Consider the following 19,874-nt stretch of genomic DNA (forward strand, 5'->3'; position numbering starts at 1 on the left):
GTTCTATTCGCAGTCTATTGTTGCTTTCAATTTTCCTTGTGTGCCTTACAACTACCGTTCTCACACGAATGCAATGTATCACCCACGATCGACGCGATCGTACAGATACAGCGCCATCGTTACATACCCAACTTCGATGCAGAAGTTTGCATCATAACGACGGCCGTTTCTACGTTAGGCCATACACACCCGAACGTTGTGCCTTTGCTATCTTCTAAAAATCCAGTTACTTTTGCAACGCACAATCACATGATACCCATGCTACTTCGGAAGTATGCGAACTTGGTGCTGCTAGATGCTACTGGCTGGGAACAGGTGATCATTTAAGCTCGTTTGATTGTTCTGGTACGAGTTATATATGCGTTTATACTTAGTTTCCAGTAAAGCTGCTAATGAAACAGTTCAACGAGAACCCTTGCCACTTCATCGATGCTCGTTTTATTGTGCTTGTCACACGATCGTGCTTTGTGAATGATCGTCCAACAATAGTCAAGTTTTTCGTTCAGTACGGCGTCGTAAACTACGCAATAGTTCCGATGCCATCAAACAACACCGAACCAGTGCATAACATCAACTTGTACACAGAGAACCAATTCTCCAGAGCAAAGATCTACGTCCCCATGAACGATCTCGACCATCTGCAACGACTATACGCGAACAAACTTCTTAACCTTCATCGTTATCATATTCGCATAGGAGTGTTCAGTGATTTTCCGTACATTATTCTGCCGAGACATGGTGCATATCAAGCAGGCGGTTTAATCAGTCACTTTTTTAACGATGCTGGGCGCAAAAAGCTAAACCTGTCGTACGTCTTTCAGATAATTGACGATGAGGAAGTGGAGGCATCATTCAATGCGGCCTCATTTCGGGAGCACTTTCAGCACGAGATAGATTTGCGTGAAATGGGAGGCATGTGTATGCTCTGTCCCGTCGACACGGGGCGTGATTTTCTTACCCATCTGCTGAAGCCTTTCTCGTACGGTATCTGGATTGTGTTGGGAGCAGTGTATCTGGTCTGCCAGTTTCTGCAGCATCGGTACCCAGCCATCTTTTGCTACGACCTCACATTGCTAACATTCTTCGGAGGTGGTGGTGTTGAGTACCGGCAAGCGTTTGCGTTTCGTATCTCCCTTCTTATCCTGGCCATGTTACTATTCTTTCTCTCCGAAGCGTACAACACAAAAATCATCTCACTGATGTCATTGTCAAAGTTCTACGAACGACCAGAAACGATGTTTGAGTTCCGGGCAACGGATTTTCGCATCGTACTCGAAACACCTAGACCCTTACTGTTGGGAGATCTTTACCCAAAGGTGCTCAGCCCTCGAGAAACTGCTCGCCTGCGCCGGAAGCTCGGTATTCGATTGTATCGTCACTATTGTACGATCATAGCATGCGGCGATGCCTGGTTGATCGCATTGTCCGAGTTTGAGGCAGATTCCTTTCCGATGTACGTGTTGCGCGAGAAAGCGATCGAAACTACGCAATCGATACAGTTTGCCATCAACTCACCGATCGCCGGAACGATGAAGCGCTACTTTGGCCTGTACTGCGACACGGGCCTGTGGCAGCGGCAAAAGGATCGGCACAATCTCATTCTGGAAGGACTTTCCCTAATGAAGGAAACGTTTTCGGAGGTAATCTTCTACTACGAGGATCTGCAGTGCGTTTGGATTTTGGTGGTGGTTGGATGGTTGATCAGTATGATCGTGTTTGTGGGAGAGGTTGTTTGGTGTCGAATGTATAAAGCAAAACAAAAACCATGTCGTGTGGTGGTGCTTTGCGGGGATGCATTGCCACACAAAGTTTCATAGATTATTTCCAGTAACAGTAGTTTCTGTAAGCTGTCCCAGAATGTTATTCCATGCATTGTTTTATTTTAATTGCGTTGTCAATTATCTTCCTACGTTCTCCAACGAATGCTATCTTTTGCCCACTTTTCATAGATATTTCTGATCTGATCTGATATTTATAGCTTTAAACCGAAGTAGTTAAAAAAAATTACTGCATTTGATAATTATTGAAGCAAATTGTAGTATTTTGACATTTGATGTATCAACTTTAGAAAACTGCGTATGTCCGCATATGTCGAATGAGAGAGAATCTATGATACATCATCGATGGTCGCTTTTTCGTTCTTGTGACGCGATCATGTCTCTGTAAAGGTTTATTAAACAGGATGTACTTTATGAATGATCGTGGTATCGTAGCAATCACGCAACTGTTCTAATGCCGTTGAGGATTCCTGCGGTGGTTAAAATCAGTCCTTTTACACAAATCAGTTTTTCAAGGAGCAGATCTTCTCGTTAAATATGAAGATTTCGAAAATCAGCATCGACTTTACCCAAGCAAGCCCCCCAACCTGCTCGTCTACCACATCCGCGTCAGTCTGTATCGAAACGATTTTCCTTCCGTTATCATGTTTAAGTCTAGTAAAACATTTTTTCGACGATTCCGACGAGATTGTTAAACTCTTATTCACGGTTTTCCGTAAGCTTTTTTCTTTATGTATTTACGTTTCGTAAAATGGGTGAATCCTTATCTTTCTGCTACAATGCTTTCCGAACACTTTCCGAAAATATATTCTGATGCAAATATTTTTTCGTTTGAGGTAATAGCGAGCGTAAAAATCCATTCACAAACAAAGCTTATTCCTCTAATAAATATAACGATCAATTGAAAACAATATTTTCAAATAATAAGCTAGAAATATAGGTGTAGTCAACATTTACGTTTAGGGGGGGATCATGGGATCTACCTCAAGTACTGATTTAAATAATTAATGTCAATCATTATGGAAGCACTCTAAATCATGTATATTTTATCATGGTTAATCTGTATGAAGTGTAATATTCAGAACAGTAAACTGATCAAATGAATATGAACTCTCTCAAACATTTCTCATTCGACTTTTCGACTAACTCATTTCATTATGGCTCCTAAAATGGAATGGATCTGTAGGTTACTCTCATGGCAAATTGTTTACTGCCTCTGTTTCCCGACACACGTCATATGTTTGTTGCGAACAGTTTCTAGCGAAAGCAATCTTGCACTAACCATCGATGCGATCGTTCAACTACCGCGTCATCGCTATCTGCCCGATTTCTCTGCCGAAGTGTGTATTGTTACCACCAACGGTTCTACATTATCTCAAACCCATCCAGAGCTTATCAGGTTGCTCAACTCTCAACATCCCGTGAAGTTTGCGACGGAGCAACCGATCAAAACGGCAATCAAGCCAAGATACGCGAACGTAGTACTGCTGGATGTTACTGGATGGGAACAGGTGATTGATTTGACACAACATATTTTACATCGTAAATGTAACTAACCCAGAATTCAGTTTCCAGTGAAGCTGTTTATCACCCAGTTCAATGAGAATCCTTGCCACTTCATTGATGCTCGCTTTATCGTTCTCGTAACGCGATCATGCTTCTTCAAGTATCGATCAACAGTAGTAGAGTTTTTGGATGATCAAGGTATAGTGAACTACGCAATAGTACCGATGCCATCAGGGAGCACAGAATCAGCGTACAACCTCAGTGCATACACACAAAACCGATACTCCAAGGAGCAAATCTTCGTCAAACTGGGCGACCGGGACAAAGTGCACCGACTGTACCCAAACAAGCTCACCAACCTACACGGCTTTCTCATTTGTATCGGTGTAGATCGCCACACCTATCCGTACATGATGATATGGAAAAAGCCTGATATGTTTTTGGGCGTTCTGCATATAATGTTTCGGGAAGTAGGAGTTAAGATACTCAATTTAAACTACTCCTTTTTTGATCAGCATACGGAGATTGTAGATGCCGATGCCTACTTTCAAATGTCAGTTGACCGGAAACATTTTCAACATGAGTTCTACTTTCGCGAAATGGGTGGAATGTGCGTGACATGTCCGGTGAGACTCAATCGTTACTTCTTTCCCCATCTTCTTAAACCATTCTCCATCAATGCTTGCATCTTTCTCGGTGTTGTGTTTGTGGTTTGTTTTGTACTTCGATTATTTTTCCCGTTTATGTTCCAACACGATCTAATGCTACAAATATTCTTCGGGACTGGTGGCACAGCATATCATGGTCAACCATTTGCAGCTCGCCTCATCCTGGCTTCCCTTTCCATGCTAGCGTTATTCTTTTCCAGACGCTATTTAAGCAGAATTATCGCCCTCATGTCGCTGGGGCGGTTCTACAAGCGCCCAAATACGATGGCAGAGTTTAAACAGTCCGGCTACGAGTTTCTGGTGCATCCAAAACAGCTGGAAGAGTTTCCATTGGATGATTTTCGCTTCATGATGTTGAGCGATGTGCAAGTAGAACGCAACCGAAGAGTCTATGGTATGTACATGCACCTGTACTACTGCTCGATGCAAGAATGCAGCGATGCATTGCTGCTAGCATCGCCGATCTACCAAGGCTTGGCACATCCGTTCTACGTACTCAAGGACAAAATCATACCCTTGCCCTACCGATTACAGTTTGCGAAAAACTCCCCACTTCTGGCAACATTCCGTCGTTATTTTGGGTTGTTTTACGAGACGGGGCTGTGGGATTTCGACATCAATCGGCACGCTGGTACACTTTTGCTCCAACCAGAAGCAAGCCACTCTATTTCAGGTGTAGTGTTTCGTTGGGATGATTTGATGAGCGTATGGGTGCTGATAGTGGTTGGTTGGTCGGTCGGTATACTGATTTTTGTGCTAGAGCTGCTAACTAAGAAAAAGGTGTAATAGCTTCACATAACAAATGCAGATTAACGTATTTTTTTAGTTTTAAATTGGCATCTGATTCTGGATCTATCATTCACTAACATTTTATTCAATACGAAATAAATTAATAGCTGACAGTTTTTCATCTTTCATAAAAATGTACTAATTTAAAAAACTTAAAGGCTTTCAGTAATTGTTAATACAGGCAAAAAGTGTTGTTTAACATTTAAAAGTCATGATCTGAATCCTCATTGCGATAAAATCAGCCCAGAGACTTCTTGCACAGATTATCTCACTATTACTCCTGACGTGAGCGAGATCATTCGGTTAGACGGATAGAACCATGTTTACACATTTACTGGAAATTGTTTACGGACTGTGCATTGCAATTTCTATCAAAGGATTCAATTTTCCAATTTCTAAGGCATACAATCTTGCACCAACGATTGATGCGATCGTTCAACTACCGCGTCATCGCTATCTGCCCAATTTCTCTGCCGAAGTGTGCATTGTTACCACCAACGTTTCTACATTATCTCAAACTCATCCAGAGCTTATCAGGTTGCTCAACTCTCAACATCCCGTGCAGTTTGCGACGGAACAACCGATCAAAACGGCAATCAAGCCAAGATACGCGAACGTAGTACTACTAAACGTCACTGGATGGGAACATGTAGGCATACACTTTCACAGCTACATCCCACTGTAGTCCATGACAAGTATTTTTCTTGCAGTTTCCAACGGACCTACTAAGGAAACAATTTGACGTTAACCCGTGTCATTTCATCAATGCTCGCTTCATTGTTCTTGTGACGCGATCGTGCTTCTTCGACGATCCTTCAGTGGTAGTAAATTTTTTTGATGATCAAGGCATAGTTAACTACGCCATACTGCCAACTCCAGCGAGTGCCTCAGATCTGGACAATAATATCTACCTCTTCACACAAAACAGATACTCCAAGGAGGAGATCGCAGTTAGACTCGACGATCTTGGCCATCTGTATCAACTGTACCCAGATAAGCTCGCTAACTTGTATAACCACTTCATTCATTTCGCCACTGACGGCAACAACTTTCCATACATATTTCAATGGTTTACAAAGGGTAACTTTTTGGCATCATTCGCTGGCTATTTTTGGACATTTGTTACATCTTAAATTTTAGAATTTTGACGCACTTGATCGAACCATCGGACGATTTTGACGCAGACGTATATTTCCAAATGTCCGTTCAGCGGGACCATTTCCAGCATGAGTTCTACTTTCATCAGATGGGTGGCATGTGCGTGTCCTGTCCTTTAAAAACTGATCGATACTTCCTTCCGCATATTTTCAAACCATTCTCATTTGGTGCATGTGTCTGTCTTGCGCTAGTATTTGTAGTCTGTGTTGTCCTTAAACGGTTCTTTCCCAACATGTTCCGGTACGAGTTGATTCTGCAGGCACTCTTCAGGGGCGGTGGAGCCGAACATTATCAACCATTTCCAGCTCGAATCATTCACACATCACTGTCATTCCTAATGCTGTTGCTTTGTAGAAGGTACGTCAGCAAAATGATATCTCTAATGTCGCTGCAAATGTTTTACCAGCTGCCCAGCACAATTTCTGAGTTTAAGGCGTCCGGCTACAAGTTTTTGGTGTACGAAGATCAACAACATAATTTACCTTTGGATGACTTTCGCTTCATGATGCTCGGTGAAGATGAGATTGAAGACGGTAGAGCACAATACGGTGCACATGTTTACGAATAATACTGTTCGATGCAACAGTGTAGTACAGCTGCGTTGTTCTCGTCGCCTTTCTTTGCTGGTGATTTGCTATATAGGTATTTTTATAATACAGGAACCAATTATACCTTCTCCGTATCGACTGCAATTTGCCAAAAACTCGCCGTCAGCAGGCACAGTCAGTCGCTATATCAGCTTGTACTATGAAACGGGACTGTAGCAATACCAATTGAAACTTCACGATTTTCTATTAATAAGAAAGCCACAGAGAGCGGACGCATTGGTTGAAGTGGTGTTCTACTTTGACGATTTCAAGATTGTTTGGTTGATGGTGGTGTATGGGTGGCTGATAAGTGTTGTTGTTTTAATAATGGAGATGCTCAGCAAGAAAATGAAATAATCCACGGTTGATCGTCGATCCATTCATATTCATTGAATTGATTACTTGACCCAGTTGAAAAAATATTTTAACTAAGATAGACAACACAATAACCATAAAATAAACTAAAACTACAGATTGCAAAATTCCTTCCATCAAGTAATATTTATTGCCAAACCCCCTATCTATAAATATATCAAGTATTCAGCACCCTCTTTCCAATCGCTCACTATATCTAAATCAGTAGACATGATAATTTCATTCATCCGAATCAGTCTTTTTGTACAAAATCAATTGTACAAGGAGCAATTCTTCGTCAAGTTTGAGAATCTCGACAATCTGTAGCGACATTACCCAAACAACTATTACTATGGTTATTACAATTCAGTTGTTTTTTTCGTTTCAACACCAGTCACAGAATTGAGATCGTCGTTAAGAATAAATTTTATTTTCAATCAAACAGGTCGCCTGGTACAGTAACTCGTTTAATAGTGTTTCGTTCAGTTGTTTTTTTTTCAACCAATCAGTATGAATATTTAACAACGTTTCATTTCTTAAAAGCACCATTAAATCTACACCTACCATTTCACCTGCCAGTGTGAAAAGCTCTTCACTAATGTCCTTTTCGTCAGTCACAAAATGAAACTCATCCACATCAAACTAGTTGCAGTTTATTTACAAACCCTACTTCTCCTCAATGTCCTTTTCGGTGTTACACAATCGTCCCTGCTAGAGATGGTGCATGCAGTGGCAGCGTACGACAACTCTACCGACACGACCGGCACAAGCATTTGCATTTTTACCACCACCAACTCTTCGCTCGATAAGATCTCACCTCTGTTGCTTCCTTCTCTACTTCAACTGTATCCAACGACCTTTGTGACGATGAAGTCGTACGTTGATATGGAGATCCGAAAGCTGGCCACGATGGTGCTACTCGACTTAACGGCTTATCACTACGAGGTATGCCGGTACTTACAATGAGATCTTTCCAAAAATTAGTTACTGATTTTTTCGTACACCAGTTTCCTTTCAAATTTATTCAGCAACGATTGAATCATCATCCCTGCTACAAGAAATCGGCCAAATTTGTAATTCTGATGGGTGACGCCAGCTTCGATCGGAAGGAACTTGCTCTGGAATATTTGCAATCCTATGCAATTCTTAACTTTGTGCTTGTTTCCGTCACAAATTCATCCGAGTCCGTCTCGGTGTATACTTGGAATCAATACACTGGGCAGGAGCATTTCTTCCGTTCAACCGATCGTCCGGTACACCGCTTTTTCCCCGACAAACTGCGCGATCTGAATGGTTATCGATTTATGATGTACGGCATCACCAACTATCCGTATATTATGTTTGGTCCGAACGGGACTGCACAAGGCCTGGTACCAAACTTTTTGAACATTTTAATCCGGAAGCGTTGCAATGGTACGACCTTCTACACGGATAGTGTCAAAATGCACTACGCAATGGATGCGAATTTTAACATGCAGCACGAACGATTGAGTTTTAAAAACACATTCTTCTTTTGGGAGGAAACGGGAATTTATCTCGTCTGTCCCGTGCGTTCCGTGCGTGACTTTCTCCGGCATCTGCTGAAACCGTTTTCGCTTGGAATATGGCTCATTCTGGGTGGATTGTTCGCGCTGTGCCGAGTGGTAGAGATACTGTTCCCGAACATCTACCGGTACGATCTGATCGCCATAACGTTCTTCGGCGGTGGTGGCGTTGAGTACCGGCAACCGTTCGCCTTCCGCATCGTCACGCTGACCCTTGCGGTGCTGGTGTTCTTTCTGTCTGAGGCGTACAATACGAAAATTATCTCACTGATGTCATTCGAAAAGTTCACTGAGCAGCCGCAAACACTTGATGCGATACAGCAGTCGGATCTTCGCATCATGTTCAGCCGCGGGGCGGTTGATATTTTCAGCTCACTTAAGAACAACTTCTTGTCCCCTTCGGCTACAATGCGCGCTCAAAAACGCTATGGGCACCGGGTGTACGAGCATTACTGTGCGATGATGTACAAGGGCAACGCTTGGATAGCAGTAGCGCCCCAGATGATGGACTTGATGGGATCATTATACATGGTACCGGAGCCGTTGATGATCAATAAGCTGCTAATCCAGCTCATGCAACACTCACCGTTCTTTGACCTGTTCGAGCGAATGTTTGGGCTGGTTAATGAATGTGGACTATGGGCTTACATGTTAAAAAAGGCTAATGTGTTGTTTTTTCCTAACACGCTTATCACTTGGGAAACAATGTTACAGGAGGTGATTTTCTTTTTCGATGATTTATACTGCGTCTGGATATTGATCATGGTTGGGTGGTTATTCAGTACGGTTTGTTTTGTAGGTGAAATTGCTCTGGAAACATGGAGGGAACGGAGAAGGCGACGTGTGGTTAAAAAGTTTCAAATTGTACGAAAGTATCGTTTAGTGAGGGCATGGTTTAATGTGAAGTGAACATATGGGAAAACATGAATAATTCCCTTCATTGAAGTCAACAAATTCATTAGTCATTTCGATCGAGAAAGCGTGCATCAGGGTAACTTGATTATTCAGAAAGTTCAGATCAGATTCAAAAAATAAGTAATGCACCATCACGTAATGCTGGAGCAAAACATTCGGTCTACTATTAGATTTCAACAGTATTTCACACGCATTCATGAAGATATCACCAACATATCTTACTGTGTAATAGGAAAATGTTGCAGAAGATAGTTCTATTCGCAGTCTATTGTTGTTTTCAGTTTTCCTTGTGTGCCTTACAACTACCGTTTTCGCACGAATGCAATCTATCACCCACGATCGACGCGATCGTACAGATACAGCGCCATCGTTACATACCCAACTTCGATGCAGAAGTTTGCATCATAACGACGACCGTTTCTACATTAGGCCATACCCACCCGAACGTTGTGCCTTTGCTATCTTCTAAAAATCCAGTTACTTTTGCAACGCACAATCACATGATACCCATGCTACTTCGGAAGTATGCGAACTTGGTGCTGCTAGATGCTACTGGCTGGGAACAGGTGATCATTTAAGCTCGTTTGATTGTTCTTGGACGAGTTATATGTGTGTTTATACTTAGTTTCCAGTAAAGCTGCTAACGAAACAGTTCAACGAGAACCCTTGCCACTTCATCGATGCTCGTTTTATTGTGCTTGTCACACGATCGTGCTTTGTGAATGATCGTCCCACAATAGTCAAGTTTTTCGTTCAGTACGGCATCGTAAACTACGCAATTGTTCCGATGCCATCAAACAACACCGAACCAGTGCATAACATCAGCCTGTACACAGAGAACCAATTCTCCAGAGCAAAGATCTACGTTCCCATGAACGATCTCGACCATCTGCAACGACTGTACCCCAACAAGCTTCTTAACCTTCATCGTTATCATATTCGCATAACAGTTTTCAGTGATTTCCCGTACATTATTCTGCCGAGCCATGGATTACGTGAAACGGGCGGTTTAATCAGTCACTTTTTTAAGGATGTTGGGCCTAATAAGCTCAACCTGTCGTATGTCTTTCAGGAAAAACGTGATGGTAAAGCGGAGGCCACATTTAATTCCCCAACCATGCGAGAGCATTTTCAGCACGAGATAGATTTGCGTGAAATGGGAGGCATATGTATGCTCTGTCCCGTTGACACGGGGCGAGATTTTCTTACCCATCTGCTGAAGCCTTTCTCGTACGGTATCTGGATTGTGTTGGGAGCAGTGTATCTGGTCTGCCAGTTTCTGCAGCATCGCTACCCAGCCATATTTTGCTACGATCTCACTTTGCTAACATTCTTCGGAGGTGGTGGCGTTGAGTACCGGCAAGCGTTTGCGTTTCGTATCGCCCTTCTTATCCTGGCCATGTTACTATTCTTTCTCTCCGAAGCGTACAACACAAAAATCATCTCACTGATGTCATTGTCAAAATACTATAAACGGCCAGAAACAATGGCTGAGTTCCGGGCAACGGATTTTCGCATAGTGCTTGAAGCACCTGATCGAACAATCTTGGGAGATCTTTACCCAAAGGTGCTCAGCCCTCGAGAAACTGCTCGCCTGCGCCGGAAGCTCGGTATTCGATTGTATCGTCACTATTGTACGATCATAGCATGCGGCGATGCCTGGTTGATTGCTATGGCACAGTTTCAGGAAGAGCCCTTTCCGATGTACGTGTTGCGCGAGAAAGCGATCGAAGCTACGCAATCGATACAGTTTGCCATCAACTCACCGATCGCCGGAACGATGAAGCGCTACTTTGGTCTGTACTGCGACACGGGCCTGTGGCAGCGGCAAATGGACCGCTACAATCGCATCATTGTAGGACTCTCCTTAATATGGGAAACGTTTTCGGAGGTAATCTTCTACTACGAGGACCTACAGTGCGTATGGATTTTGGTGGTGGTTGGATGGTTGATCAGTATGATCGTGTTTGTGGGAGAGGTTGTTTGGTGTCGAATGCATAAATCAAAACAAAAACCATGTCGTGTGGTGGTGCTTTGCGGGGATGCATTGCGACATAAATGTTCATAGATCGTTCCCAGTTGATTCTTCAAACTAAATTAATTACGATTCAGCAATGATTGTTTTGTTTCAAGCACAGCTTGAAGATATTTGGCTGGCATTTGGTAATACTTTGACGAATTTTTACGATAACATAACTTTAAAATGATCAACTTTCTGACATCCGGTCATATATCATACCGTATAGTATATGATATCGATAAGGTCAAAGTACATAATAATCAACAACTAACAATCAAATAGATCCAACCTGTCCCAGAATGTTGTTCTTTACATTGTTTCATATAAATCTGCTTGTCGAACAACTTATTTGATCTGGAATGAGTAAAATCTTTCACCCAATATATACACTATTGTTTAACTTGAACGACCCCGATATCTGCCTAATTGTGATCTCATTCGATAATTTTATGTGTTTGTCATTGTTTCTTGCAGTATAATGGTTACTGGGTAAAACTTAGAAATGGTAAAAAAGGTTAAAATAACTATGTTTTCAAATTATAAACTTATAAATAAACAACAGCTCTTAACTGAATTCGTCAAGAATATGAAAAATCTGATGGTAATATGTTAATTCATTGCAGTGTTGTGAAGTATCCATTTACATTTACATCTTGAGATCTAGATCAAATACTGATTTAAATTTTTAATCTCAATCATGATGAAAGCTCTGTACAGCACACATAATTTATCGTGTTTATTCCCTATAAAGTCTAATATTCAGTACATTAAACTATTGAAACGAAGATGTTCTATCTAAAACATGTTCTACTAGGCAACAGACTCGATTTAGTATTTTCATTGTGGCCCCTAAAATGGAATGGATCTGTAGGTTATTCTCATGGCAAATTGTTTACTGCCTCTGTTTCCCGACACGTGTCATATGTTTGTTGGAAACAGTTTCTATCGAAAACAATCTTGCACCAACGATTGAGGCGATCGTTCGACTAACGCGTCATCGCTATCTGCCCAATTTCTCTGCCGAAGTGTGCATTGTTACCACCAACATTTCTACATTATCTCAAAGCCACTCAGAGCTTGTAGGATTGCTCAACTCTCAACATCCCGTGCAATTTGCAGCGGAACAACCGATCAAAACGGCAACCAAGCTGAAATATGCGAACGTGGTACTACTGGATGTTACAGGATGGGAACAGGTAGGCATACACTTTCACAATTACATCTCACTGTAGTCCCTGACAAGTATTATTCTTGCAGTTTCCAACGGACCTACTAAGGAAGCAGTTTAACGATAACCCCTGTCATTTCATCAATGCTCGCTTCATTGTTCTTGTGACGCGATCGTGGTTCTTCGACGATCGTTCTTCAGCAGTCAAATTTTTTGATGATCAAGGCATAGTTAACTACGCCATACTGCCAACTCCAGCAAAAGCCTCAGATCTCGACGAAGATATATTCCTCTTCACACAAAACCGATACTCCAAGGAGGAGATCGCAGTTAGACTGGACGATCTTGGTCATCTGTATCAACTGTACCCAGATAAGCTCGCCAACATGCACGCCTTCTACATTCGCTTTGCCTCTGATCGCAACAACTATCCGTACATAATTGAATTGCTTGAAAAAGGTCGATTTGATGGCATCATACTATGGCTTTTGTTTCACATCTTTTACAACATCTTAAATTTAAGGATCACGATGCACTTGGTCGAGCCATCGGACGATTTTGACGCAGACGTATATTTCCAAATGTCCGTTCAGCGGGACCATTTCCAGCATGAGTTTTACTTTCATCAGATGGGTGGCATGTGCGTGTCCTGTCCTTTAAAAACTGATCGATACTTCCTTCCGCATATTTTCAAACCATTCTCATTTGGTGCATGTGTCTGTCTTGCGCTAGTATTTGTAGCCTGTATTGTCCTTAAACGGTTCTTTCCCAACATGTTTCGGTACGAGTTGATTCTGCAGGCACTCTTCAGGGGCGGTGGAGCCGAACATGATCAACCATTTCCAGCTCGAATCATTCACACATCACTGTCATTCCTAATGCTGTTGCTTTGTAGAAGGTACGTCAGCAAAATGATATCTCTAATGTCGCTGCAAATGTTTTACCAGCTGCCCAGCACAATTTCTGAGTTTAAGGCGTCCGGCTACAAGTTTTTGGTGTACGAAGATCAACAACATAATTTACCTTTGGATGACTTTCGCTTCATGATGCTCGGTGAAGATGAGGTTCAAGACGGTAGAGCACAGTACGGTGCACTCGTTCACAAACATTATTGCATGATGCAACAGTGTAGCGATGCTGCGTTTCTGCTATCGCCCTACTTTCATGAAAATTTGAAGCAGTTCTATACAATACAGGAACCAATTATACCTTCTCCGTATCGACTGCAGTTTGCCAAAAACTCGCCGTTAGCAGGAACGATCAGTCGCTATATCAGCTTGTACTATGAAACGGGACTGTGGCAATATCTACTGACACGTCATTATGCGACGCAATTAAGGAAAGCACAGTCAGCGGATGCACTGGCAGAAGTGGTGTTTTACTTTGACGATTTCAAGATTGTTTGGTTGATGGTGGTGTATGGGTGGCTGATAAGTGTTGCTGTTTTAATAATGGAGATGCTCAGCAAGAAAATGAAGTAATTCACACAAAAAAATCATTTTTTGACCCAGTTGAAAACATTACAAAACTAGGATAATCAACACACGAATTATAAAATAAACTAAAACTATAGATTGCATACAATTCTTGGTCAATTCTTGGCCAAACTTTTATCGCAAAGTGTGCTAAGTATTTCGATTCCTCATTTAAACCATTGAACCAGTTACAATAGATGATGATGAGTCCCACCTCTTACCCCGATATAGTATTGAGAGGAACGATTGTATCTTATCGATAATTGTGTTGTTGTAAATTAGTAATTATGCAAATAATCTAATCATAAGGCAAGTAAGTATTTCAAGAACGTGGTGGCTACAAAACTTCTTTCTTCTCCTCTTTATGAAGCAGTCATGGTCGGTCTCAATACATGGTACCTGCTTTCGTTTCTCTTGTATAGCCGGTTCAACCTACAACCAACTAATGGCGATAGAGAACCACTTTCAAAACTATCTCACAGCGTACTTTTTCCTTATTCCGTTACTGTACAATTTATGACGATTCACGTTTCGGGTTGCATTGGACCAGACCACTACCCCCAGGAAAGTTATCAAATTATATATACTATTTTTCGCGCGCGTGTCTCAATGCTATATCGACTCATTCTTTTCCAGTAGATCAGTAGACACGATTATTGCATCCATTTTGTAGACTCGAATTCGTCGTAAATTATCCACCACCAGCATTCTCCAATCGATTTGTGGGATCAGGTCACTGTATGCCAAAAAATTTCCGAACCATTACATCAAACCAACCGCAAAATGGTACAACACTCATCCGAATGCGTTCGGTTTAGTTTACATCAATCAATCAATCAATCGTCCAGTACACGGCTAGTTGGCGGAGGGCCAGCTTCTTAAACGACCAGTTCTTTATGTGCGTGCTTAAGCGTTTAAACGTACCCGTCCTCCACCACGACTTTCTGCACGACAAACAATTTGCGGATGATAAACAGTGCAAAATGACCATACGACGGTGTATGGTGACGCGATGGACAACGAATGGAAGCAATATTAATACACGATTTCACTCGTACGTGGTTATTAATCACGCACTGACGCAGTCCGGTGGGCCCTTGTTCCCGTTTTTTTTTCTTTTCGGCAGAGTGGGTAACGGCGTAAGATAAGAACGCGCAACCGTTTGTCGCTTCGGCAGTGTTTTTACCACATCTACCCGACACACTCCCACGAGTGACGAGAGACATCTTTCTTATGTGGCAAACATCAAACATCATAAATCACAATTTGTCTCGCATTTCGGAAGCGAACGGAGAGAGCTGTTTCCCGTCCGGGGTGGTGCGGTGAAGAACGGTGCCCGGTTTGAAAGACAACAGCCTGGACGGAACCATTCGCATGGGAGAATGAAAGTACCACCTATGCAAACTGTACTTCTTGCACCCAGCGCGACGACACCAGCGGTAGAAAGGACGTGTTTTTGGGTGGAATTTTCCCATCAATCTTTGGCCACCGTGGTCACCGAGGGTCGTATCGTTAGTGGCCGTAGTCGAGGTAGGGATAGAGGAAGATAGCATGATAGCGCAATTGTCTTGGAAGCTATTAGACGGTTTTATTAGATCATGGTAATTGGATAACTGGGTCAAAGTGTTTGCCGAGCAGTAGTGGCAGGCACATGCAGCAAATTTCCAGCCATCCAAGCAGGTGCGTGCTTGACTCGGTGGTCGGTAGGACGAGGGCACGGATAGGCACTAATTGCTGGAACATGTCCTTAAAAGTTTCTCATGTGTTGCAAGACAATCTTATGCTCTTCGTCGAGTGAAGGAAAGTGCAAGGCAGAGTAAAATTTAATTTTAAATTGATTAATTACAAGGGAAGGAATGCATCATACGCTTTAGTGAAAACTGTGTTTTTTTTTGTAATTTTTAATACACTTTTCCAACCCTTATTTATCCTACAAATACAAAAGAAAACGCCTTTCTAACTGCAGGAATGGTTTAATCCTAATAAGGAATAAAAATTCACAATCCTTTCTTTACACAATATCTTTTCTTTCCTCGATAAAGGAAAAGCAAGCATAAATGATTCACCATCACGTACAATAAGTTATGGTGCCATTATGCTGAAAAAAAAAGAAACGACAACCATACAGCTTTATTGTCGTGCGGCAGTAACAACAGCTCACAACAAATGACAATACCAAACCCCGGACAGCGACATGTTTGCAAACACGCTTCCTTTTGCGCCGAGAAAGCTTTTGGAAAGTTCATGAATAAATGTAACCGAACGGATTGGCATCCCCGGCTACTGTGACGACGCATTACAATTAACCTACAACAAATCTTCCATCACCACGCAATCAGGTTAAGAATTCCGTTCCGAAAGGATGCCCAATCACACAGACACACCTACACAACCTGTACAACCGCAAACGGGTGTCGCAGAGGAAGTGAGAACCGAAAAGAAACTCAGCCACATCCTTCAAGGAAACCAGAAGGTGTCGACAACAATGAGTAAGATAAAACTCTTTCTTCACGTCCGCGAGCGCGCAGGAAGATTAATTCACTTTTAACGAGCATCATTTCGTTTTTCGTCTCGTTGTGCGGGTTTCTTTCGTCCTTTTGGGGGTTCGGGGCGCACCAAACGTAAGCACCGGTCACCGGCTGATGGGATATTAATTATTACACGGACACACACACACACACACACACACACACACACACACACACACACACACACACACACACACACACACACACACACACACACACACACACACACACACACACCTTATTCGCATGACAACGATCATCGGTCGGGGACGGTTAGCCGACGGTGAGAATGGTGTGAATAAAGCTCATTGTCGAAACACTTCATCCGGTTTTCGCAAATGGTTGTTCTGGGCCGACCACGCCGACCGCTCTTCACTCCATTTACAGTGTGTTTGTGTGTGGCTGTGTATGTTTGGGTTTTGTCTTTCAAGATCTGTGCGAAGCAGTGTATTCAGCACTGGCCGCGAATGTTTACCCAACGATGCAACCCAATTACCCACGAAACCGATCTTAGCGTAACACACGGCAAAATGGCACCCTGTCAGCACACCGTGACAGACCAGGCAGCCGGTTCTAACGGGACACGGTCTTAATCCGATCGCGAGAACTGGGTCGGGACAAGCGCCCTTCACGCGGGCGTCGCGAAAGGTCCATCATAGAGATGCGCACAGCTGTCTCGGTTGTCCAATTCCAACAACCATACCACAGTCCAATTATCGGTTCATGTTTTAGAGCCTGCGCGAGGCATATCTTACTCACGACTTATTCACTTTTCGCCCTTGGTATGGTGCGGTGTGAGCCATCATACATCATCCTACAGTTGCTAGGCGAAAGCATGAACGAAAGCTCCATTCAAATCTGGCCCAGTACCCACGCTGTTGTATGAAGCGCCGTCGAAGACAACTCAAACAAGAGTGTCCCAATCAATGTTTCCTCTGTTTTCCAATTTACCTCTCCACACAATTTGCTTGTGTTCTTGGGTGGAAAAAGGGACTTCTGGGAAGTGAAACCTCCTGTGTTACGATTAGCTCTGACCCTTTCAAACGGGCCTGATGCTTTGTGAAAAAACAGGGTTTTGCTCCAGGGATGAAGTGACGCACGATACGTGAATAATGATCCTGTTTGACTAGGACGCCGACCGGCACTCAAGATAATAGTGCTGAGATGTTTACATGTGCAGGAAAAGGACACTGTCATGGTGTTGTTTTGTGGAATGCTTGGATAGTAAGAACACCGGAACACTGAGTTAATGATTTCATCAGCTATTGAAAAGGTTAGGGAGCAAATTGGTGCAATCCATCCTACTTAAGTATTTTAGAAGCTTCGGTTATGATGCTATGAAATGATTAACAATGGCTTGATGATAAATACACCTTAAAATCCTTTTGTTCATCTGCTCTCTTTCTGATGATAATGAACTTCGATCTTTTTTACAATTACTCTTAACATCGTTCAAGAAGCTAAAGCAGCCGTAAAGCAGTGAACGATTACTACGCACAACTTTAGCTCGACCCCGACAAACACCGACACTGTTCAACGCTCGGTAAAAGTTTTATTTTATTCCCCATCCACCTTACACAAAAGCCAATCGAGAAACTCGTAACAGGATGGGATAGAAAAGAAAACCACTCACACACAGCGACTGAAATCAAGTAGCAAACCAGGACGGTAAAAGTAATTTTCTCTCTAAACAGTTTTAAACGATTTTTCACACCTTCCGCCCCCCGCCGTCATTTCCCCACCGCTGGTTAATCTAATGTTTTCCCCTTCACCAGCAAAATGCACCTGAATGACTTAAGGGAAGAGTTTTGCTTCAGCTGATCTGAACGAACGTTTTTGCAATTGTCCAGCCTTTGTCGTTGCAAGGAGCCAGTGCCACCGCACCTTTCTGCCGCTAGCGAAGAAACGAAGCATTCCATCATCGAGCCACGAGGGTCCGATTTTCTTATGCCCCACGAGCTCCTAATGCTCCTCTTCCTCGTGGCTGCTCATTAACGATAATTCCCTTCCCTTGCAGTGTGGTGGAGCTGCGATGGGATGTGTGTGTGCTGCTGGTGGCCGACTCATGACGGGCTGACACCGGCACCCGACAGGGAGAAAGTAATTAAAAGCAACATGCGACGACCAGCGCGGCCGCATAAGATGCGCGCCTCGGCCGGTGGGGGAAAATGTTAAAGGTAAATTAAATCTAGCCATTGGCCCCTAATTGGACAGGAATCGTTTGCCCAATTACCGGTCGAGTGGTTGTGCATTGAGCGGGGCGTGGTGGGTGGTTGTGTGGTAGAGGCCCACCCTGATAGAATCATTTATCTTTCGACAGGTTTGCAATCCCTGCAACATCAAACGTTTGTCCCGTCTCAAGTGTTCAATTAGAGTGTCTTTTATGGGAGACGTTTTAAAATTGCATAATGAATGAGTATGAATCACGAAGTGTTTGTTTGGCTTTGTTTAAACGCATTAATTAAATTAAACTATTTGGTAAACGCCATCAATTTAGCGTTCAATATATGATGATGAACTAATTTGAGCATGTATCATCATCATCATCCCAAGACAACAAAAAATTGAACAGCGCAAAGCAATTCGCTACAGTTCCATCGGCAAACGATCAATTTTCGGTTGTGCTCATGCCGCGTTTGTAATACGCACTCTTGAAGAGCAAAAAAAAAATGAATGCGACTAAGCAATGATCCTATCCTAAGCAAGCGTTCCAACGGACTGGATTGTAGTTAAGCCTCATCATCGGCTTCTCTACGCTTGCTACGATTAACAGCTTCATCTTTTGAGCGTTTAAAATTATGATGCTTACCCTGAAGCAGGGGCCGGCAACAGCGTTTTGTTTCATGAGAATATTTTAACCAACTTATATCGGATTGAATAATATGATTTATAACAAAGCAATGGTTAATATGACTGGGCTACACAGTAGATTTTTAAAGATGTACAATTAATTCCAGACTTCATACACCAGTTTTTTCTTGCTAAAGGGTGGACCAGAAAGTATGATCACGATTTCTAAAGGACGTTACCAGCAAACGTATAGCATAGTAAACACAACGGATGCACTAGCTATTAACGTTGAATGTAAATCATCAAGCACACGAAGAGATGATTTACATTCAAAGTTAATAGCTAGTGCATCGAAACTATTTTTTATTTTTAACTATTAATATGCGAGGCATTTCCGTCGAAAAGTACAACCATATTTTGCACAAATTGTGCTAGACTCCTAACATTTCTCTAAGCCACTTAGCGAAGATGGAAGATGTCAGTATTGGAACCGTACGAGCCACCATCAAACATCAATTTCTCTTATATAAAAAAAAAAAACTATTTTTCTTATATGTGTTAGGAAATGAATAGGACTTCAGATTTCTCACCACT

General features: G+C 42.5%; 1 protein-coding gene across 2 annotated transcripts in view; it reads right to left on the reverse strand.

Annotated features, from left to right (window-relative positions):
* Nucleotides 1-19,874, reverse strand: part of LOC120908753 (tensin-4-like) — a 64,593-nt gene that overhangs the window by 17,369 nt on the left and 27,350 nt on the right. The window lies entirely within an intron of this gene.

Source organism: Anopheles arabiensis, chromosome 2 (genome assembly GCF_016920715.1).
Source record: "Anopheles arabiensis isolate DONGOLA chromosome 2, AaraD3, whole genome shotgun sequence".
NCBI lineage: Eukaryota > Metazoa > Arthropoda > Insecta > Diptera > Culicidae > Anopheles > Anopheles arabiensis.